The 23,992-nt window shown below is 39.3% G+C and overlaps 1 protein-coding gene and 1 pseudogene across 1 annotated transcript in view; one reads left to right on the top strand and one right to left on the bottom strand.

Moving 5' to 3' along the window:
* The window catches only part of Kbtbd3 (kelch repeat and BTB domain containing 3), a 36,035-nt gene extending 12,171 nt beyond the window's left edge, over positions 1–23,864 (bottom strand). The window contains exon 1 of the mRNA XM_046466458.2: positions 23,708–23,864. The gene's annotated coding sequence lies outside the window, so the exon portion shown is untranslated. The remainder of the gene's footprint in view (positions 1–23,707) is intronic.
* Positions 237–16,523, top strand: LOC124108436 (adenylate kinase isoenzyme 6-like; annotated as a pseudogene).
* Positions 23,865–23,992: the final 128 nt, after the last annotated feature.

Raw genomic sequence — 23,992 nt, 5'->3', positions numbered from 1 at the left:
AACAACAGATAACATCGGCTGAGCCAGTAAGTTGTGCCAGGCACTGGCCCACAGGTTTTACATGGTATTTAATTCTTATAATTATATTCCATATACAAAAAAAAACTTCTGCTCCCCCTGTTTTTCCTGCTAAGTACAACAACCTCCCTTGAACACACACACATACACACTCAGAATTTCAAACATATGAAGACTACGAAAAAAGTGGAGAGAAGAAAACAGAGTGCCTAGTGAACATGGGACCTAAGGAGCAAGATGGTGGTGAGTTCCTTGTGTTTTTTTTTTTCCTAATATAATCTGGATACTGAAGAATTTTGGCGTGCACGCACGCGCGTGCACACACACACACACACACACAGAAAGAGCCTCAAGAAAAACTTGTGGACCCAACATGGTGGCGGGCGGGGAGGCAGCACTTTCAGTACCTCCTCAATAACGGGGTTAGAGAGACGCATAAATATGTTCAGATTCTACCTGCTGAGAAACTTCTAGCAAAATTCTGCTGAAGTGAGACCTGCTGGTGAATTTATAAGATTATTGTAGGTGACAGTTTGCCCCAGATGAGTGAATCTCTGCTACGCGGCGCAGAGGTCCAGACCCGCCACCTGCCGCTGCTGCGCAGCGAACAGCAGTTCAGCAGGTGCAGCGTAGGGACCCTATGAAGAGGTCTCTAACCAAGCCTTCATGAAACAGCGAACCTGGAACCGAAACCAACCGAGACTGGGTCAGACCAGAGACAGGCCAGACCCATCCCTCCCTTCGGAAACTCTGGCAAGGAGCCTGGGGCCCACCATAGCAGACAGGTGACGTCACCAGAATTCAGTGGACAGGATTCCTTCCCAGCGGAATTGGCTTTAGCAGGTGTGTGATTCCCACCCTCACCAGATACATACAGCTGGGAAAACTCGATCCAGAGCTCTGTGGGCGCGACTGTAGGGGCCGAGGGAAACGGAGGAGACTCCCGATCCCCAACTCCCACTACCGCCAGCAGCGTGGGCGTGTCTGCAGGGGCCGAGGGAAGCAGAGGAGACTCCCGACCCCCAACTCCCCCTACCGCCAGCGGCGTGGGCGTGACTGTAGGGGCCGAGGGAAGCAGAAGGGACTCCAGACCCCCAACTCCTCCTACCACCAGCAGCGTGGACGTGACTGTAGGGGCCGAGGGAAGCAGAGGGGATTCTCGATCCCCAACTCCCCTTACCACCAGCAGCGACACCCAAGGTCTTAGCCGCCAGTTCCCGGGGGCGTGCCCACCAAAGGGGTCCGGAAAAATTAAACTGTCGGTTCCCAGATCACCGCTCCATAGCACTGGGGCTTGGATGAATAACAGAGAGAGCGCTCAGTTGTTCGGGAAATAGGGCACGCAGTGGGGCTGCAAGTGTAATCAGATCCTTGGCGAGCGCCTCCGGTGAGCGGGGGTCTAGCTGGCTGACAGGAGGAAGGGAGGAGGGGCAGGAGAAGAGAAACGACTCTGGACTAACAGGATAGAGACACTCCCAGGAGCCGCCTTACAGGGATTGCTGTGGGCACATAGAAGGCAGGAGCTCGGTGGGAGAGCACACCTCCGCCTACTGGAAGAGAAGAAAATGGCTCTCTAAGACTTCATTTTATTTTTATTTCTATTTTATTAGTTTTTTTTCTCTCCCCTTTTCCTTACTTCTTTCTTTTCCTTTTCAAGTTTTATTGCTCTTTCCATTCTCCTCTATTTTATCTACCTTTCTCTCCATCTTTCTTTTCAAGAGCTCCTTCCTTCCCCTTCCCCCCAACTTTCATCCCAAGCATTACATCTTCCATTACGTGTAACTGTCTAAATGCAAATAGGTGATCGTTTTGAGGCTGTCTATAGGGCTTCTAAATACCTAGCTATTACCAAACACCCTGATCCAATCGCCTGTTAATATCCCCCTGCAATCTTCCAAAGTAGCCAAGACATACTAACCTTCATACCATCATAGCACCTAACCTAAACATAAAGTCCTAAGACCAAACAACAAATCACTATATGCATACAGAATCCGTAAGCCTTTTATGATTGAAGGAATCAGCTTTAAAGTACAATAAAGCCCAACATTTCTAGGCATAGTCTGCCACCACAAAGGAGAGACCACAGAGACATACAAAACCAAAACAACTTTATAGGAGAAAATAGAAACACACCAGTTACACAGAGTTGGAAAGTAACGTGAACACCATGAAAAAACAAGGGAAAAAAGGATTACAAACAATGCAGGACAACTTAAATTTACAGGAGAACCTAGAGGCATCAGAAAAATGGACAGAGAAAGAACTCAAGGCATACCTGACTCAGATGGAATGGAATCTTAGAGAAGTCATTAGACAGCAAGTCCAAACAATGAAAGAATACTTTGAAAACGAATTGCATAAGCAAATTCAAATAGCAAAGAATGAACTCTACCAGGAGATAGAGATTTAAAAAAAAAAATCAAACCATAATCCTAGAAATGCAGGAAACCATAAACCAAATTAAAACCTCAAACGAGAATATTACAAATAGACTAGATCAAATAGAAGTCAGAACATCAGAAAATGAAGACAAAGTTTATCAACTCAAAAAGAATATAGTCAACGCAGAAAGGATGTTAAGAAATCACGAGCAATCCATCCAAGAGATATGGGATGTCATAAAAAAACCAAACTTGAGAGTCATTGGGTTAGAAGAAGGTATAGAGGTTCAAACCAAAGGAATGAACAATCTATTGAATGAAATAATCTTAGAAAACTTCCCAGATACGAAAGATGGAATGGATTGCCAAATCCTGGAAGCCTATAGGACCCCAAACATTCAAAACCGTAATAGACCAACTCCAGGAAACATAATTATGAAGATATCCAACATACAGAACAAGGAGAAAATATTAAAAGCTACGAGAGAATGGAGGCAGATTACATTCAGGGGTAAACCAATTAGGTTAACGGCTGATTTTTTATCACAGACGTTGAAAGCGAGAAGATCCTGGAACAACGTATTTCAAACGCTGAAAAATAATGGATTCCAACCAAGAATACTGTATCCAGCAAAATTAAGCTTCAGATTTGAAAATGAAATTAAAATATTTCACAATAAACAAAAGTTAAAAGAATTCACAGCCAGAAAACCAGCACTGCAAGGCATTTTGAGCAAAACACTACAAGAAGAGGAATTGAAAAACAGCACCCAAAACAAACTGTTGGAGGTAACTCAATAAAGGGGGGAAAAATAACCAAAGAGGAAAAACTAGCCAAATTAAAATAAATAAATAGAGACTGAAGATGGCGGCGAGGGGAGTGCATTGCCCCTGTGTGCCGCGTAACTGTGTGGGAGAATGACGAGTCAGGACTGCTAAAGGCTATCTTGTTAGGAATTTCCAGCAATAGTGGGGTGCTCCAGAACCTGGAGGAAGGATTTCCATCGCACAAGGATCGGCTGCGGGGACTCAAACGCGAGAGACTTGTCGCACGGAGGGTAACACTGCTTATTCAGCAAATCGCCCCGCGGCTAGAGTCTGCAGCACGCGCTGGGAAACGAGGAGATAGCGACGCAGGGATACAGCACTGCAGTTTCTGCCAGCCATGCAAGCACCGTACTCAGTGCTGAATTCTGGGTTTGAGACGGGGGAAGGAAGCGGTCCAATTCGGTTCTCCACACCGGTCAGATCACAGAGGAGGCCAGCGGCCACCATCTTGGAGAGCTGACGTCACCATCCCTGTTTTCAACTGACCGCAGCTCATTCAGCCATAGAACAGGTAATTTCAGGCTGCCATTCACCTGCGGCTTGCAGACAGATTACTCAGGCTCAGTGCTAGATGACCCGCGGAGACTGCTTCTTGGAGCCTGCTCTTATCGGAGCATACACCGAGCACAGAGCGGCTGAGTTCCGGCTCCCGGAACTGCTCTGGCCCAGGGCTAAGGAGCCCGCGGAAACTGCTTCTTGGTCCGGGTCCTGCTGAGTACTGTGGAGGTAAATACCAACCGAGCCTTCGTGGGCAGTGGCAAAAGGACTGAGACAGGGCCTGTGAGGGCCGGTCAGGACTCACCCGTTGCTTTGGTCACCTGGCAAAGGGAACGAAGTGCTGCCATTTGCTTAGGATACCAACATGGCAGAGATCTGATGTCATCAGAAAGCGGCGGAGGAGAGATCTTCATCAATACCAGCGGCGACAGAAACAGTTGGTCTCCTGGTAGGGAGGGTGAGTCACAGACACCCGAGTCTCTCTCGCTTTGTCTGCGAGCCAGAGGGGAGGAGCCGAGCCGCCGCCCGCGCCCGGAGCAGGCCCAGCGGCTCGCCGGCGTGGTGGTTGTGTGACTCCAATTGGAGAGGGGGCAGAGTGGAGCCGCCACCCACGCCCGCAAGGTGGGCAGACCTGCGACCCAGTGGTACGCGGGCGTGGTAGGAGGGGCAGGGCAGAGCCGCCGCCCGCGCCTGCAAGGTAAGCAGACCAGCGACAGACTGGTGGTCAGGCCCAGCGGCCTGCCAGCGTGGTACACACGTCACCCCAACTGGAGTAGGGGCAGAGCAGCGCCCGGATCAGGCCCTGACGGTGTGGTGGTCACGTGACCCCAATTGGAGTGGGGGCGGAGCGGAACCGCCACCCGTGCCCGCAGGGTGGGCAGACCTGCGACCAACCTGCAGATCAGGCCCAGCGGTTCGCAGGCATGGTAGGAGGGGCAAGGCAGAGCCGCCACCCGCGCCTGCAAGGTAGGCAGACCTGCAACAGACCAGCGGATCAGGCCCAGTGGCCTGCCGGTGTCACACGTAACCCCAATTGGAGTAGGGGCAGAGCAGAGCCACCACCCGCGCCAGGAACAGGCCCAGTGACCTGCCGGCGTGGTAGTCACGACACCGCAATTGGAGTAGGGGCAGAGCACAGCCGCCACCCGTGCCCGAAAGGTGGGCAGACCTGCGACCGACCAGCAGGACAGGCCCAGTGGCCTGCCGGTGCGACAGACACGTCACCCCATTTGGAGTAGGGGCAGAGCAGAGCCGCCGCCCGTGCCCGCAAGGTAGGCAGACCTGCGACCGACCAGTGGAACAGGCCCAGCGGCCGGCTGGGGTGGTAGGCACGTCACCCCAATTGGAGTAGGGGCAGAGCAGAGCCGCCGCCCGTGCCCGGAACAGGCCCAGTGACCTGCCGGCATGGTAGTCACGACACCCCAGAACATCAGACAATGAAGACAAAGTATTTCAACTTGAAAAGAACATAGACAGCTCAGCAAGACTGTTAAGAAACCATGAGCAGAACATCCAAGAAATATGGGATAACATTAAGAGACCAAACTTAAGAGTCATTGGGATACAGGAAGGTACAGAACTCCAAACCAAAGGAATGAGCAATCTATTCAATAAAATAATACGAGAAAACTTCCCAGACTTGAAGAATGAGACAGAATCCCAAATACTAGAAGCCTACAGGACGCCGAATGTGCAAAATCATAAGAGATCCACACCTAGACACATTATAATGAAGATGCACAACATACAGAATAAGGAGAGAATTTTAAAAGCTACAAGAGAAAGGAAGCAGATTACATTTAGGGGTAAGCCAATCAGGATAACAGCTGATCTTTCAACACAGACTCTGAAAGCTAGAAGATCCTGGAATAACATATTTCAAACACTGAAAGAAAATGGGTTCCAACCAAGAATTGTGTATCCAGCGAAATTAAGCTTCAGGATGGAAGATGAAATTAAAACCTTCCACGATAAACAAAAGTTAAAAGAATTTGCAGCTAGAAAACCATCTCTTCAAAACATCCTCGGCAAAACATTACAGGAAGTGGAAATGGAAAATAACAAGGAAAACCAACAGTGGGAGGTAGGACAGTAAAGGGGGGGGTAATAATCAAAGAGGAAAACAAACCATGTTTAGTAACAGAAATAAACAAATATGGCTGGAAGAACAACCCATATCTCAATAATAACCCTAAATGTTAATGGCTTAAACTCACCAATTAAGAGACACAGGCTAGTAGAATGGATCACAAAACAAGACCCAACAATATGCTGCCTACAGGAGACGCATTTGATAGGAAAAGACATACATAGGCTGAAGGTGAAAGGTTGGGAAAAATCATATCACTCATATGGACTTCGGAAACAAGCAGGAGTTTCCATACTCATATCAAATAAAATAGATTTCAAGCCCAAGTTAATCAAAAGGGATAAAGAGGGACACTACATACTGCTCAAGGGAACCATACACCAACAAGACATAACAATCATAAATATATATGCCCCAAACAATGGTGCAGCTATGTTTGTCAAACAAACTCTTCTCAAGTTCAAGAGTCTAATAGACCACCATACAATAATCATGGGAGACTTCAACACACCTCTCTCGCCACTGGACAGATCTTCCAAACAAAAGTTGAATAAGGAAACTATAGAACTCAATAACACAATTAATAACCTAGACTTAATTGACATATATAGAATATACCACCCAACATCAAGCAGTTACACTTTTTTATCAGCAGCACATGGATTCTTCTCAAAAATAGATCATATATTATGTCACAGGGCAACTCTTAGACAATATAAAGGAGTAGAGATAATATCATGCATCTTATCTGATCATAATGGAATGAAACTGAAAATCAACGATAAAAGAAGGAAGGAAAAAGCATACATCACTTGGAGAATGAACAATAGGTTACTGAATGATCAATGGGTTATAGAAGACATCAAGGAGGAAATTAAAAAATTCTTAGAGATAAATAAAAACACAGACACAACATATCGGAATCTGTGGGACACATTGAAAGCAGTTCTAAGAGGAAAATTCATTGCTTGGAGTTCATTCCTTAAAAAAAGAAAAAACCAACAAATAAATGATCTCATACTTCATCTCAAAATCCTAGAAAAAGAAGAGCAAAACAATAGCAAAAGAAGTAGAAGGCAAGAAATAATTAAAATCAGAGCTGAAATTAATGAAATCGAAACAAAAGAAACAATTGAAAAAATTGACAAAACTAAAAGTTGGTTCTTTGAAAAAATAAACAAAATCGACAGACCCTTAGTCATGCTAGCGAAGAGAAGAAGAGAGAGAACTCAAATTACTAGCATACGGGATGAAAAAGGCAATATCACAACAGACACTTCAGAAATACAGAAGATAATCAAAAATTATTTTGAATCCTTATACTCCAATAAATTAGAAGATAGTGAAGGCATAGATAAATTTCTTAAGTCATATGATCTGCCCAGATTGAGTCAGGAGGATATAGACAACCTAAACAGACCAATATCAATTAAGGAAATAGAAGAAACCATCAAAAGACTACCAACTAAGAAAAGCCCAGGACCGGATGGGTATACAGCAGAGTTTTACAAAACCTTTAAAGAGGAACTAATACCAATACTTTTCAAGCTACTTCAGGAAATAGAAAAAGAGGGAGAACTTCCAAATTCATTCTACGAGGCCCACATCACCCTGATACCTAAACCAGATAAAGACACTTCAAAGAAAGAAAACTACAGACCAATATCTCTAATGAACCTAGATGCAAAAATCCTCAATAAAATTCTGGCGAATCGGATACAAAAACATATCAAAAAAATTGTGCCCCATGATCAAGTAGGATTCATCCCTGGGATGCAAGGCTGGTTCAATATATGGAAATCAATAAATGTTATTCACCACATCAATAGACTTAAAAATAAGAACCATATGATCATCTCGATAGATGCGGAAAAAGCATTCGACAAAGTACAGCATCCCTTTATGTTCAAAACTCTAGAAAACTAGGGATAACAGGAACATACCTCAATATTGTAAAAGCAATCTATGCTAAGCCTCAGGCTAGCATCATTCTGAATGGAGAGAATTTGAAGGCATTCCCTCTAAAATCTGGAACAAGACAGGGATGCCCTCTCTCACCACTTCTGTTCAACATAGTTCTCGAAACACTGGCCAGAGCAATTAGACAGACGAAAGAAATTAAAGGCATAAAAATAGGAAAAGAAGAACTTAAATTATCACTATTTGCAGGTGACATGATTCTATACCTAGCAGACCCAAAAGGGTCTACAAAGAAACTATTAGAGCTAATAAATGAATTCAGCAAAGTGGCAGGATATAAAATCAACACGCATAAATCAAAGGCATTCCTGTATATCAGTGACAAATCCTCTGAAATGGAAATGAGGACAACCACTCCATTCACAATATCTTCAAAAAAAAAATAAAATACTTGGGAATCAACTTAACAAAAGAGGTGAAAGACTTATACAATGAAAAGTACAGAACCCTAAAGAGAGAAATAGAAGAAGATCTTAGAAGATGGAAAAATATACCCTGTTCATGGATAGGCAGAACTAACATCATCAAAATGGCGATATTACCAAAAGTTCTCTATAGGTTTAATGCAATGCCAATCAAAATCCCAACGGCATTTCTTGTAGAAATAGATAAAACAATCATGAAATTCATATGGAAAAATAAAAGACCCAGAATAGTAAAAACAATGCTAAGCAGGAAGTGTGAATCAGGCGGTATAGTGATACCAGACTTCAAACTATACTATAGAGCAATAGTAACAAAAACAGCATGGTACTGGTACCAAAACAGGCAGGTGGACCAATGGTACAAAATAGAGGACACAGAAACCAATCCACAAAACTAAAACTACCTTATATTTGATAAAGGGGCTAAAAGCATGCAATGGAGGAAGGATAGCATCTTCAACAAATGGTGCTGGGAAAACTGGAAATCCATATGCAACAAAATGAAACTGAATCCCTTTCTCTCGCCATGCACAAAAGTGAATTCAAAATGGATCAACGAGCTTGATATCAAATCAGAGACACGCCGTCTGATAGAAGAAAAAGTTGGCTACGATCTACATACTGTGGGGTCGGGCTCCAAATTCCTCAATAGGACACCCATAGCACAAAAGTTAATAACTAGAATCAACAAATGGGACTTACTCAAACTAAAAAGTTTTTTCTCAGCAAAAGAAACAATAAGAGAGGTAAATAGGGAGCCTACATCCTGGGAACAAATCTTTACTCCTCACACTTCAGATAGAGCCCTAATATCCAGAGTATACAAAGAACTCAAAAAATTAGACAATAAGATAACAAATAACCAAATCAACAAATGGGCCAAGGACCTGAACAGACACTTCTCAGAGGAGGATATACAATCAATCAACAAGTACATGAAAAAATGCTCACCATCTCTAGCAGTCAGAGAAATGCAAATCAAAACCACCCTAAGATACCATCTCACTCCAGTAAGATGGACAGCCATTATGAAGTCAAACAACAGCAAGTGCTGGCAAGGATGTGGGGAAAAGGGTACACTTGTACATTGCTGGTGGGACTGCAAATTTGTGCGGCCAATTTGGAAAGCAGTATGGAGATTCCTGGGAAAGCTGGGAATGGAACCACCATTTGACCCAGCTATTGCCCCCCTCGGACTATTCCCTGAAGAACTTAAAAGAGCGTACTATAGGGATACTGCCACATCAATGTTCATAGCAGCACAATTCACAATAGCTAGACTGTGGAACCAACCTAGATGCCCTTCAATAGATGAATGGATATAAAAAAAATGTGGCATTTATAGACAATGGAGTATTACACAGCACTAAAAAATGACAAAATCATGGAATTTGCAGGGAAACGGATGGCATTAGAGTAGATTATGCTAAGTGAAGCTAGCTAATCCCTAAAAAACAAGTGCCAAATGTCTTCTTTGATATAATGAGAGCAACTAAGAACAGAGCAGGGAGGAAGAGCAGGTGGAAAATATTAACATTAAACAGAGATGAGAGGTGGGAGGGAAAGGGAGAGAAAAGGGATATTGCATGGAAATGGAAGGAGACCCTCATTGTTATACAAAATTACATATAAGAGGTTGTGAGGGGAATGGGAAAATAAACAAGGAGAGAAATGAATTACAGTAGATGGTGTAGAGAGAGAAGATGGGAGGGTAGGGGAGGGGGGATAGTAGAGTATAGGAAAGGCAGCAGAATACAACAGTCACTAATATGGCATTATGTAAAAACGTGGATGTGTAACCTATGTGATTCTGTAATCTGTATTTGGGGTAAAAATGGGAGTTCATAACCCACTTAAATCAAATGTATGAAATATGATATGTCAAGAGCTTTGTAATGTTTTGAACAACCAATAAAAGAAAAAGAAAAACTTGTTATGTTTAGTCTCGGGACTAAGAAAGGAGCAACCTGGCAAACCAAAAAGGTTGTAGACAATGACCCTAGCTGAACATAATAGAAGAATTGTGGTTCTTCATCTACCCATATTTATAAAAGAGCAATGACAAGCCTAGAATTCTGCACATGCTAGGTTGCAATCAGAGACTCAACCTTTCTCCTCCTGTTTTCCTAGTAGAATGATGTCAGAGAAGGCTGAACAACAACAAAAAATGTATGCAGAGAGATAATACTTATGGTCATTATAACTAAATTAAAATATAATTCTAAAAAGTCTCAAATAACCCACAGAAAGACATAGAAAATAAAATAGAAGAATGAAAATTAGGGAGAATAAACAAAAGATAAATAGGCTAAGTAGTAACATAATCATTGTACTAAATAAATATGGTTTATACATGCCAATTAAAACACAGAGATTACCAGAGTAGATAAAGAGTTACCTTCCTATAACTTCCATAACTATAATTTCCTACAAATAACTCACTTCAAGTATGATGGTATAAGTAGATAAAAATAAAAGGAGAGAAAAAATATGCTATACAAGCCTTAATTAAATGAAAGTAAGTATGGAAATACTAATACAAGATAAAGTAGACTTTGGAAATAAAAATTTCCAGGGATAGAGAGAAATATTACATAATGTCAATCTACCATGAAGACTAGCAATCCTAAATGTATATGCATAAACAAAAGAGTTCTGGAATATATGAAGTAGAAACTGATGCAAGAGGAAAGTAAAATAACAAGTCCACTGTTATAGATGGAGATCTAAATACTCACCTCTCTAAAACTACTCAAAAAATCATCAAGGATATATAAAAGAATTCAACACCACCATCAATCAACAGAATCTAATCAACCTCTACAGAAGACTTTAAGTGTTCTTTTTAAGTGCCCATGGAACATATGCCTACGTTGACCATACCCTGCTCCACAATGCAAACCTCAAATGATTTAAAAGAATTGAAATTATACATATTATGTTATCTGACCACAATGAAATCAAACTAAAAATTAATTTTACAAAAGATGTGAAAATATATAAGGACTTAGAATATAAATAACACACTTCTAAATAATCCATAGATCAGGGTTATGGTTTGGATCTGGAATGTCCCTCAAAGGCTCACGTGTTGAAGGCTAGTTCCCTAACATTCAGAGGTGGAACTTTTGAGACATGATTGTATCATAAGGGTGCTAATCTCATCAGTGCATTAGTTCCACTGATGAATTCACAGGTAATAGTCCACAGAAGGTGGAAGTAGATCACTAGGGATGTACCTTTGAAAGATATATCCTGCCCCTGGCACTTTCTCTTCTCTGTCTCTGCTTCCTGGCTGCCATGAAAGTCAGCAGGCTTTGCTTTGCCATACCCTCCCTGTATGATGCTCTGCTTCACCTTAGGCCCAATGCGGAGCCACAACTGACCTTGAACTGAACTAGCATTGCTGCTGTTCTCTAGACAAAGACAATACCCAAACACACACACACACACACACACACACACACACACTTCATAACCACAGACCCATATCCCTCACAAATCCAGATGCAAAAATTCTTAACAAAATATTAGTAAAAAGAATTCATCAAACTATAAAAGAAATTATATAATGACTAAGCAAGTTTATACAGGGATGTAAGACTAATTAAATATCTGAATATCAATCAATGTAATCCATCATATTAACAAGCTACAGAAGGAAAAATTACATAATCATATCAATTTATACAAAAAACATTTGACATAATCCAAAACCCATTACTTAGAAAAACTCAGGAGAAAGTTTCCCCCTCAACTTGCTAGAGAATATACTGAAAACAATAGTTATAGCTAACATTATACTAAATAGTAGTATTAATATAGAGACCAAATCTCTCCCTTATGAGGAAAACAGCAAGGATGTCTACTCTTACCACTGCTATTCATCATAGCACTAGAAGCTCTAGCCAGCACACTAAAGCAAGGAAATTCAATAAAAGGCATATATAGGCAAAGAAAAAACAAAATTGTCTCTATTTGCATATACCAAGATTGTGTACACAAAAAATCCCAAGGAATCTAACCTCCTTAAAAAACAAATAAATCTAATAAGTGAGCTCAGCAACAATACAAAATACAAGATCAACACACAGAAATCATTTACATTTCTATATATTAGTAACAAATATATGAATACCAAAATTAAAAATACAATAGCTGAAAAAAGAAGGGAAATAAATACCCAAAGATAAATATAATAAAACACATACATAACGCATTTGCTGAAAACTCTAAAATACTAATAAAAGAAATCAAAGAGGAAAAATGTGCCATATCTGTGAATTGAAAAAGTCAACATACTCACAAAATTAATCGCTACCCCCCAAAAAAACACTGATATACAGGTTTAACCAAACCTATATATCAAAATCTAAGAAAGATAGGTTTTGTAGATACTATTGATATTATTATAAAAGTTATATGAAATGATAAAAAAACTAGACTAATACAATTTTGAAAAAGTAATAATATGACAATGATCCTTCTAATTTCAAGACATTATAGATGCAGTAATCAAGACCTTGTGACATTGGTGAAAGGACAGACACACAGATCAGTGAATAAAATATAGACTAGAGGAACAGCCTCACAGAAGTATAGTCTTTGTGGGGGGGCGGGGGGGGGGAAGGGGACAGGGTATGGCTTTGTTGCCTAGACTGGCCTCCAACTCCTGATCCTCCTGCTTCAGCTTCCCAAAGTAGGAGGGATTACAGGCATGTGCTGCCATGCCCTGGCCCCCAGACAGTCTAGTCATTTTTGACAAAGGTTCAAAAGCAATCCAATGGAAGAAAAATAGTCTTTTCAACAAACAGTGCTTAAGAGGATAGATATTCACTAGTCAATAAATAAACCTAAATACCATACTTCACATAAAATTTAACTCATAGTGTGTTTAGTCAGCTTTTTCGCTGCTGTGACTAAAAGATCTGACCAGAATAATTTTAGGGAAGAAAGTTTACATGAGGGCTCATGGTTTCCGAGGTCTCAGTCCACAGACAGCTGGCTCCATTTCTCGCAGTTTGAGGTAAAGCAGAACATCATGGTGGAAGTGTGGCATAGGGAACCAGTTCATATGATGATCAGGTAGCAGAGAGCGAGCCTCCACTTGACAGATTCAAATATATATCCCATGGCCAAGGCACCAATAAACCTACAACATCCTCAAGCCACACCCCATGTCTCCAGTTATTACCACTCAATTAATCCCATTACAGATTAATTCACTTAAGAGAAAATTTTAGGAGAAAATATAGGATAAAGTCTTTGTGACTAGGAGTTAGTCAATGACTTCTTAGACATGACTTCAAAAGCATAATCTGTAAATGAAAAAATATTTTAATAAATTGGATTTCATCAAAATTATTTTTTTTCTTGTGAAATACCCTGTTAAGATGATGAACAGCCAGTGCAGTGGTGCACATTGTTAATCCCAGCAGTTGGGAGGCTGAGACAGGGGATCACAAGTTCAAAGCCAGCCTCAGCAAAATCAGGGCACTAAGCAACTCAGTGAGATCCTGTCTCTAAATAAAATATAAAATAGGGCTGAGATGTGGCTCAGTGGGCAAGTGCCCCTCGGTTGTTCAATTCCCGATACAAATAAAAAAAAAAAAGATGAATGTGATAAATGAACAAGCTTTGAACCAGAAGACTATATCTGCAAAATCAAATCTATTAAAGAATACACAAGGAACTCTCAAAACTCACCAGCAAAAAAACCCAAATCAATCTAATTAAAAAATGGGCAAAAGGTATGAAGAAATGTTTCACTAAAATGAATATACAGATGGTAAATAAACACATGACAAGATGTTCAACATTATTAGTCTTTATGGAGATACAAATTAAGACCAAGATGAAAAGTCACTGCTCATTTATTTGAGTGGCTAAAAAAAAAAAAAAAAAACTTTACAGAGCAATAGTAACAAAAACAGCATGGTACTGGTACCAAAACAGGCGGGTGGACCAATGGTACAAAATAGAGGACACAGAAACCAATCCACAAAACTAAAACTACCTTATATTTGATAAAGGGGCTAAAAGCATGCAATGGAGGAAGGATAGCATCTTCAACAAATGGTGCTGGGAAAACTGGAAATCCATATGCAACAAAATGAAACTGAATCCCTTTCTCTCGCCATGCACAAAAGTGAATTCAAAATGGATCAACGAGCTTGATATCAAATCAGAGACACGCCGTCTGATAGAAGAAAAAGTTGGCTACGATCTACATACTGTGGGGTCGGGCTCCAAATTCCTCAATAGGACACCCATAGCACAAAAGTTAATAACTAGAATCAACAAATGGGACTTACTCAAACTAAAAAGTTTTTTCTCAGCAAAAGAAACAATAAGAGAGGTAAATAGAGAGCCTACATTCTGGGAACAAATCTTTACTCCTCACACTTCAGATAGAGCCCTAATATCCAGAGTATACAAAGAACTCAAAAAATTAGACAATAAGAGAACAAACAACCCAATCAACAAATGGGCCAAGGACCTGAACAGACACTTCTCAGAGGAGGACATACAATCAATCAACAAGTACATGAAAAAATGCTCACCATCTCTAGCAGTCAGAGAAATGCAAATCAAAACCACCCTAAGATACCATCTCACTCCAGTTAGATTGGCAGCCATTATGAAGTCAAACAACAACAAGTGCTGGCGAGGATGTGGGGAAAAGGGTACACTTGTACATTGCTGGTGGGACTGCAAATTGGTGCAGCCAATTTGGAAAGCAGTATGGAGATTTCTTGGAAAGCTGGGAATGGAGCCACCATTTGACCCAGCTATTCCCTTTCTTGGTCTATTCCCTAAAGACCTAAAAAGAGCATGCTACAGGGACACTGCTACATCAATGTTCATAGCAGCACAATTCACAATAGCAAGACTGTGGAACCAACCTAGATGCCCTTCAATAGATGAATGGATAAAAAAAATGTGGCATTTATACACAATGGAGTATTACTCTGCATTAAAAAATGACAAAATCATAGAATTTACAGGGAAATGGATGGCATTAGAGCAGATTATGCTAAGTGAAGCTAGCCAATCCCTAAAAAACAAATGCCAAATGTCTTCTTTGATATAAGGAGAGTAACTAAGAACAGAGTAGGGTCGAAGAGCATGAGAAGAAGATTAATATTAAACAGGGATGAGAGGTGGGAGGGAAAGGGAGAGAGAAGGGAAATTGCATGGAAATGGAAGGAGACCCTCAGAGTTATACAAAAGTACATACAAGAGGAAGTGAGGGGAAAGGGAAAAATAATACAAGGGGGACAAACGAATGTCAGTAGAGGGGGCAGAGAGAGAAGAGGGGAGGGGAGGGGAGGGGAGGGGGGGTAGTAGAGGATAGGAAAGGCAGCAGAACACAACAGACACTAGTATGGCAATATGTAAATCAATGGATGTGTAACTGATGTGATTCTGCAATCTGTATATGGGGTAAAAATGGGAGCTCATAACCCACTTGAATCAAAGTGTGAAATATGATATATCAATAACTATGTAATGTTTTGAACAGCCAACAATAAAAAATTAAAAAAAACAACTTAGTGACAATATCAAAGGCATAAGAGGATATAGAGACAGTGGATCACACACACATATTTGGTAGAAATAGTTTGGCAGTTTCTTAAAAAAACTAAACATATGGTAGTGTAGCTGGAAGGTGAGTGGAGGCGCCTCCCTCCTTCTGTGGTGGTGTTGCCTCTGACCTTCACCAGTACCTCAGGGGTTGGGAAAACCATAGTAGGCAAGAAACTTACATCAAGATCATAACTGAAATACATTGAGGTGGGTGGGTGATTAGCTCTAGAAGGCCAGTTACATGATGGTATAATATCCCATTTTAGGTAGAATAGTTGATAGGTCAGAAAAACAAATGAGAAAAGGTGGAGTTCACTGTTGATCACCACACTTTTTATTTCCTCCCTGAATGCTGGTTTCATATAGTTTTTGTGTTGAGAACATATAACAGTGTATTGTGGAAAAGACTTGAAACAAGAGATTATAGTGAGAAGAAATTAAAAGATAATACTCAATCTGATATTTTTCAAGTTCTTTATGAAGAAGCTGTAGCATCCTACAAAGGAGTAATTGTGTATCAGCTGCCAAGCAAAGAACCAGAATGTAAATGAGACCTTGAAATGGATTGAGTAATGGATCCAAGATCATAACTCTTTACTGGCCACTTTACAATCATTCTCTTTTTTAAATTTATTTATTTGTTCTAGTCAGTTATATATGACTGCAGAATGTTCTTCGACGCATTATACACAAATGAAACATAATTTTTGACTTCTTTAGTTTTGTACCCAAAGTAGGGTTACACCATTCATGCAATCATACATGTACCTAGGGTAATGATGTCTCATTTAAATCATTCTTGTTGATATCTGCCTACTTTATAGAAATTGCCCACGTATCAGTTAAAAAAATTAGTTAAAACTGTGTTGCAGGCCCAGCAAGTGCATAATATGAAGGTTTATGCCTGAGTTTCTTTTTCTCCATGAGAAAGCTAAACAATCTCAAATATAATGAACATAATATTATTAAAGATTGAGAGTAAAAACTATCATTTAATGCTTCAGTTGCTAAATAATAAGTAAATCTGACCAAAGGGGTAGATACCTTTGGTCAGATTTACTTATTATTGAAGAAAATGCAAATGATCTATTAAAATAACAAGTAAAAAAAATCAGAAAAAACTACATATATACTTACCATGTTATTCAACAATGATACTCGTGGGCATTTTATCTCCGAGAAATAAAAACTTAAATGTGCACAAAAATTTGTATTTGCTGCTTTACAAAGATTTTGTTAGTATACTAAAACAGAGGAAACAACCAAAATGCTGCTAAATAGGTGAATGAATAAACAATCTGGCATATTCATACCATGGAATACTACTCACCATTAAAAATGAACAAACTATTGATATGCATAACAACATAGATGGATTTCAAGGGCATTATGATGAGTTACTAAAAAGCCAATCTCAAAAGATCACACATTGTATAATTCCATTTATATAAAGGTCTTGAAATGGCATAATTACAGACCTGGAAAAGAGACTAGGGGGTTGCCAGCAGTGGATGATGGTGGAGAGTGGTTGAAAGGGTAGTTTTGCACACAAGAGAGACATTTGTAGTGATCTATAGTAAGGTCTTGCTCACATTTGTGCATGTGTGTGTGTTGCTGGGAACCTAGGGCTTTGAGCATGCCAAATAAGCACTTTACCACTGAGCTACCTCTGCAGCCCTTAATCTGTAGAGATTGTTGTGACAGTTATAATAACATATACATATATGAGAAATGACATGGAACTAAATCACCCATTATACTGTCAAATCTGTGGTTTCAATTTTGTACTATAATTATGTGTTACATATTAAACACTAGCAAAAACTGGGTGAGGGATACAGGAGAACTCTCTCCACTATCCTTATAACTAAATATCTACATGTAATTAGTTCAAAATAAAAAAATAAAATATCAATTCAAGAAACTACTTTGCAATTCCAGTTTTAGTCTTATTCAAAACACTTAGGAAATACAAAGAAAACATTTTGAGTATAAAGTGGTTTTTCAATATTTTTTGAAATAACTATAAAATGAAACTGCAAAAATGTATCAAAATCTTCTAAACCTTCAAAAAGATAAAACTATGTGCATATTGGCATAGGTATTAAGAATATCAATTTTTAAAAAATCCAACCAAAATACTTCTTAATCAATTTCATCATCATTAGAAATATGTAATTTAGGTCTTATGTTGGATTGAGTTAATTATTTAGGATTATAGTTCATGAATAAGAATAGAACCCAATGACATAACATAAAGGAATTTTTATTTCTATGAACAGGAACAAAGCAGAGTTTACTAGAAAATTTTAAGTATACTAAAATAAAACTTTAAGATCAATCACATTTATTTGGTTTTATAAAGTAAAAAAATAAATCCCCCTGCCATGTATATTCTACATAGAATAACAAATCCAAGCAGCTAAAAGTTTCCATTTCTTAAATTTGGTTTGAATAAATCTCTATTTGTATATTTTGCAAATAACAAAGAAAATGGGATTTGGAGCAGGAGGAAGATAGTTCCAAATAGTCCATCATTTACTGGTGACTACAGCTCAGGATTGGTGAAGCTTTTGTTTCCTTATCTGCAAAGTAGACACACCAATCTCACTGGAGTGTTGTAATACTTTAATGATATCATAAATGATGAATTAATATTGTCAAGTGTATATAAGTATTAATAATTAAAATATGCAATATTGTTAAATGTTGAACTATTATTAATTCTTGGCAGAAGATTTGAAAGTTAATTATTTTTTCCAAATATTTTTCAAATTCAATTATGGTAGTTTATTAAGGCAATTTTTTTCATAATAGTATTTGAAGTGAACAGGCATCTTATAACCACATTGCTTGCTCAGCAGTCACATTAGTCAACGCATGAATATTAAATATGAAAATGGATATTAGCAACTTGGAAGAAAACCCTGGAGATAATAACAGATGCTTCCATAAGAAATGATGAATCACTAATGCTATAAACAAAGAATGATATTATATGGATATAACACAGACATTGAGCATGAATTGAAAGTGAGCCTAAATAGAGATTGAATGTTAAGTTGTTTTAGGAACAACTCTGCCAATTTTTCTTTCAGTGTATGTACAAGGGATATATGTTTTTTTTGTGTGTGTGTGTGTATACATATATACACAGGAGCACATGCACATATGGCTCATTTTTTCAGAATGAAAAATTCCAAATGATAAAAAAAATATACAATAATTAAACTGGCATATCTTTTTTCTTAGTAGCACATAAAATAATAGTGTATTTCATCTATTGCATCTCAGCTTCAATGAAATACCTTTCTGTTTAATAAAGACTGAATCAATTTTCAAAACAAATTATTCTTTCTTTTAATGTCCTCCATTAAAAGGTGATTTACATAATTGAATCAATAAAAGTACAAGGGTCAAACCTAAGAACCAAGTCTTTGATGCAAAGTAGTGATGGAAAGGCATATGAAAATTGATAAAATATGAAATTAAAGCTGTGTCCTAATTGACCTGGGCTTTGATTTCATTGAGTCATTCACTTATTAGTTTGATACTGATGTTCCAAAATGGAGCAAGATTTCTGGCTTATACTATTCAATATTTATTGCATATGTTAACTATATACGAATTAGGAACTAAATATTTTGGAGCATATGGCTGATATGGTTCCTGCTGATGATAATAAATTACACACAAAAAAAAGAAAAAAGAAAAAAGAAAAGCAGGAACAGTCTACTTCAGATAATAAAATGGTTACAGTTAACACAGTGCTCACTCTGTGCCTGGATCTGTACTTCATGCTTTATACATGCTCTTAATCTTCAAACCAATTATATAAAGCAGATAACTGGAGTATCATCTCCATTTTCTAGATAGAAAAACATGAGATTTTTGAGTAATTTTCCCAAGGTCAAATAGTAAGTAAGTGGGTACATGGGGTGTGACTCAGATCCCTTTCTAAGAAGGTATAATTTGAGACTTGACTGGTGAGAAGGTAAGGTATTGGTGGGAGAAATACTAGATAAAGTCCTAAAGTGAGAAAGTAGTCCTTCAGTTTTTAAGAAATTTAAAGGCAGCTGGTGTACCTGGAGAACAGTTAGTGGGAACAATCATGTCAGGAAACAGGACTGCAGAAAGCAGGTGCAAGGAGCTACAATTTGATTTGAAGTACAATAGGAACAACTAATTTTAAACTAGGTATTTAATCTGATTTGTGTTTTAAAAAAATCTTTCCAGAAAATATGTGAAAAATAAATTGAAAAAAGAGTAAAAGAAGCAGAGTCCATGTCATTCAGCAATTGTTAGAAAGTTAGGGGAGTAGTTATTATTATAGCAGGCTCTGTTCTAAATACAGAAGATACAGCTAAAAACAATACAGACAAGGTCCTCTACTCCGGAGTACACATTAGAGTGGTGAAAACACACACACACAACTAACCTCCCTTGCAATAGTAAAATTTCTCTTTCTCTACTATACATTTTCCACAGAATACAAATTTTAGTATCTCATCTGTAAACAAATACCAAACAAAAAATATCTTTGACTTCTTATTCTCTTCTAGCTACCATCCTGTTTTTATATTTTTTTCAAGTAGAAAAAACTTCTTTAAGGGCTAACTTTGTGGTAGCATAGCCTCAAGTTACCTTCTCATTCCACTACAATCAAGTTCCTTTCTTTTACCCTACTTAAACTGCCCTTCTCAATGTCACCACACTATCATCTCAAAGTTGAATGCTCATGTCTCTCCTCATCTAACCTTTCAGGAATATTAGTTCTGTGCCACAACACTCTGTCCTTGTCAATCTAATTAGGAAGCAATGTTGCATAGTGATTAAGAGCATAGATTTCTAGATTTAGCTTTGAAGACAAGTTGTACAATGATGGGAAGAGAAATAGATGGATTTAGCTTTACTTTAGAGCAGAACCAAAATAGGGCTTTGGGATGAACATGGAGAATGAGGAAAAGGGAGAATAATGGTTTGTTCCTTGAGAAACTGGCAGAATTATAGAGCTAGTCAATAAAGTCTTGGGTGGGAAAAAAGAAAAAGGTCTGAGAGAGAACAAAGTTTGTAACCCAATAAAAAGCTAGTGATCTCAAATATCTTAGCTAGATCTCATTTGATGCCTTTCCACTGAAATTAGTACCTGGGAGAGTGATTTACCAAAGTCATACAGACAACTGGTGGTAGAACTGGAAACAGAACATCATGTCTCCCAGAATCCCTGTAAGAAGCTATGAATCAGGATCAGGCAAAATGACTATTACTCATAAACTGGCAAAGCCTCTATTATGTTCATCCTCTTCTTCTCCTGACCAATGCAATAAACAATTTTTAATATAATTTTGGGTTTATGGAACCTAGTTAGGCAAGTTACTAACTGGTGCATTTATATTTCCTTTTAAAAAAGTGAAGGAGATAAAGACAGACTATATAAAAACAGTATTACCCCAATGAGAATAATAAAATCTATTGTAAAAGTCAATTACTAGGCTGGGGGCAGTGATAAATACCTGTAATATCAACTATCTAGGAGGCTGAAGCAACAGGATTGCAAGTTTGAGGCCAGCCTGGTCAGCATAGTGTCCCAAAAAGTTTTTTTTTTTAAAGGGCTGGGGATATAGGTCAGTGGCAGAGCACTTGTCTGCATGACTGAGACCCTGGCTTCAATTTGCAGTACAAAAATAGTCAATTACTAACATTTACTTATGTATATCATTGTAAAAGTTCAAATATACATGAAATTCTTTCTCAATTTATATTCTTATTTGAAAGATTATGTGTGTGTGTGTGTGTGTGTGTATCAGGACCATAAAAGAGATTTTATAAAGCAATATTTGAATAATTGGCAAATGAATTCTATAAACAATACCTTTATTTTTTAATACTCTGGAGAAAGGCTTAAGCTAAGCCTTGAAGGACAAATAAGATTTTAAAAAGTAAATAAGGAGGGTGATTAACTTAAATAAACCTACAAAGGGTGTTCACTAGAGTAGTAGACTTGGGGCTGGGATTGAGGGTAAGGAGAATGAGCTATTCTAGACATTATCTTTGTATGACATTTGAGCCTAAATCATACAGAGGAACAAGGAATGTGATGTTGGTAAGAGAGAATTATATTATAGGTAGAAAAAAACTGTAAAAATAACCACTACATCACTTGTCCGTATATTGCACTTGTACAATTAGTACAATTAGTGTAGTGGTAAAAGAAGGGAATATGAATTCCTAAACCTGAACTTAAATTATTTTGCAAATTCCTTTGAGCTGTTTCTCCATCATTAATAATTATTAACAGAAGAACATGTAAGATAATGTACATAGATGTATTTTAAAAACAGAAAACATACCAAAATTATAAAAATCAGTTCAAAAGATAAGGAAATGATGCTTCATTTATGATGTATGATGCTTAGATACAAAAAGTGAAAAATGAAAAACTGTATTATAATCGTTGCTGATGTAGATTTTAGTACTTTTTTACTTTTCATATCTTCTTATTGAAGCTTTTTATGTGTGTCCTTCATCTGCCTTACTAGACAAAGCTCCCTGCAAGTGGTAAGCAGATCTTAAGCATAGCACCTGACAAAATCTCTTAGTATTAGCTAAATTGATATTTCAAGACAATAATTCATCTTACTGTGCTCTGAGGCTCGCTCTCTCTCTCTCTCTCTCTCTCTCTCTCTCTCTCTCTGTGTGTGTGTGTGTGTGTGTGTGTTTTCAAAATCCCATTGCCTTGCACAGGATTCGAGGGGACTCATGATATTACAAAAACTTAATGGGGAAGAAGTACATATGAAAAAAGGAATAAAATTCTGCTTAAAGAAGTAACAGGCAGGTAACTGTGGTGATCAATACTGCGGGACATAGATGATATTTCCTGGCAGCCATAGGAAGAAGCGAATAGGCTGAATCCATTGTATAGCACTTAATCTACCATCAAGCGGGGTATTTACATTCATCTGCAGATACAACTTTTCCCTCTACCAAAATCCACAAGAACTTTGATCAGGTGGGCTTTTTCTGTGTTACCAACAGCTTAAAGTCTTGGCGTATGCCTGTAATCTCAGTGACTGGGGAGGCTGAAGCAGGAGGATGGCAATTCACAGCCAGACTGGGTAATTTATCAAGACTTTGTCACAAAATAAAAATTTTAAATGACTGGAGACGTAGTTTAGTGGTAGAGCGTCCTTGCGTTCAATCCCCAGTACTGACCGAAAAAAAGTCATAAACAGTCTACATGGAAACAGACTATATCAATGTGACTCTTTATAAAGCCTGAGGGGAAAAAGTGAGCAAAGGCACAGAGTAAACCTGAAGGACCGTTGAAGTTATTTACTTGATTTCTGTGGCTATTAGAGAGATCAAGGACCTCTGTCAAGATGAAACCACTGATGATTCAACATCGGAATCCCGTTTTCTCCCTTTAATACTAGCTCAGGCGTGGCAACCGCAAAATAGCACCTGGGCGCTAAGCGCCGCAATGAAGGGTAAGCATTAGCCCAGCAGCTAGCTGACAGCCTCGGATTCAGGCGGGGCCCGCGCTCGCGCCAGCGCTGAGGACAGGGTCTTAGCCCGGCTTTCGATGGCAGCTTTCAGGTGGGCGGCTGTTAGGGGTAAGGAATGCCTGGGTGAGGGTAGGTTTTCCACTGACAGATGAGGCTGGGGGGCAAGAGGAGGAGGCAACTCAGGGCCACCGCGTTGCACAACTCCAGGGATATCTAGGTAATCCTTCCTAGCCAGAAAACCCTCTCCCTCCCCAAAATACAAAGGGGCGACAGAAGCAGCTGAAGGTAAGGAAAGCCCCTTCTCTGGGGGTCGTACGAGGTAACCCCGACCCCAGGAATGAGGAACTGACATCCCACTCCTCCCCTCAGACCCAGGAGCTCACCCACCTGCAACTGCAGTCTCTGAAGTCTCCACCCAAGTCTCCCTGCTTCCAGAGCACTGATTGCGATTGGCTTGCACCGCTGTCTGGTTAGTATTTCCCTACGCGTGAATGGCGTAACTGTAGGGCTCCTGGCCTTGGTCCCTCCCTTCGCTCGCCTGCGGGGTCACGCCTACGTGACGTCACACGGTGCCGCAAAGCGCAGAGGTCGTTGGTGTAACCGCCCCCGACCGCTATCTCCAAGGAGAGACCGCCGAATTTGGGGCGGGGCAGGGAACGCTCTGGGAGAGCT

This window comes from Marmota monax, unplaced genomic scaffold (assembly GCF_021218885.2).
Source record: "Marmota monax isolate L192 unplaced genomic scaffold, Marmota_monax_Labrador192_F-V1.1 WCK01_AAM20220418_F8-fsc00045, whole genome shotgun sequence".
NCBI classification, from domain to species: domain Eukaryota; kingdom Metazoa; phylum Chordata; class Mammalia; order Rodentia; family Sciuridae; genus Marmota; species Marmota monax.
This window is presented reverse-complemented; position numbering and strand designations above follow the sequence as displayed.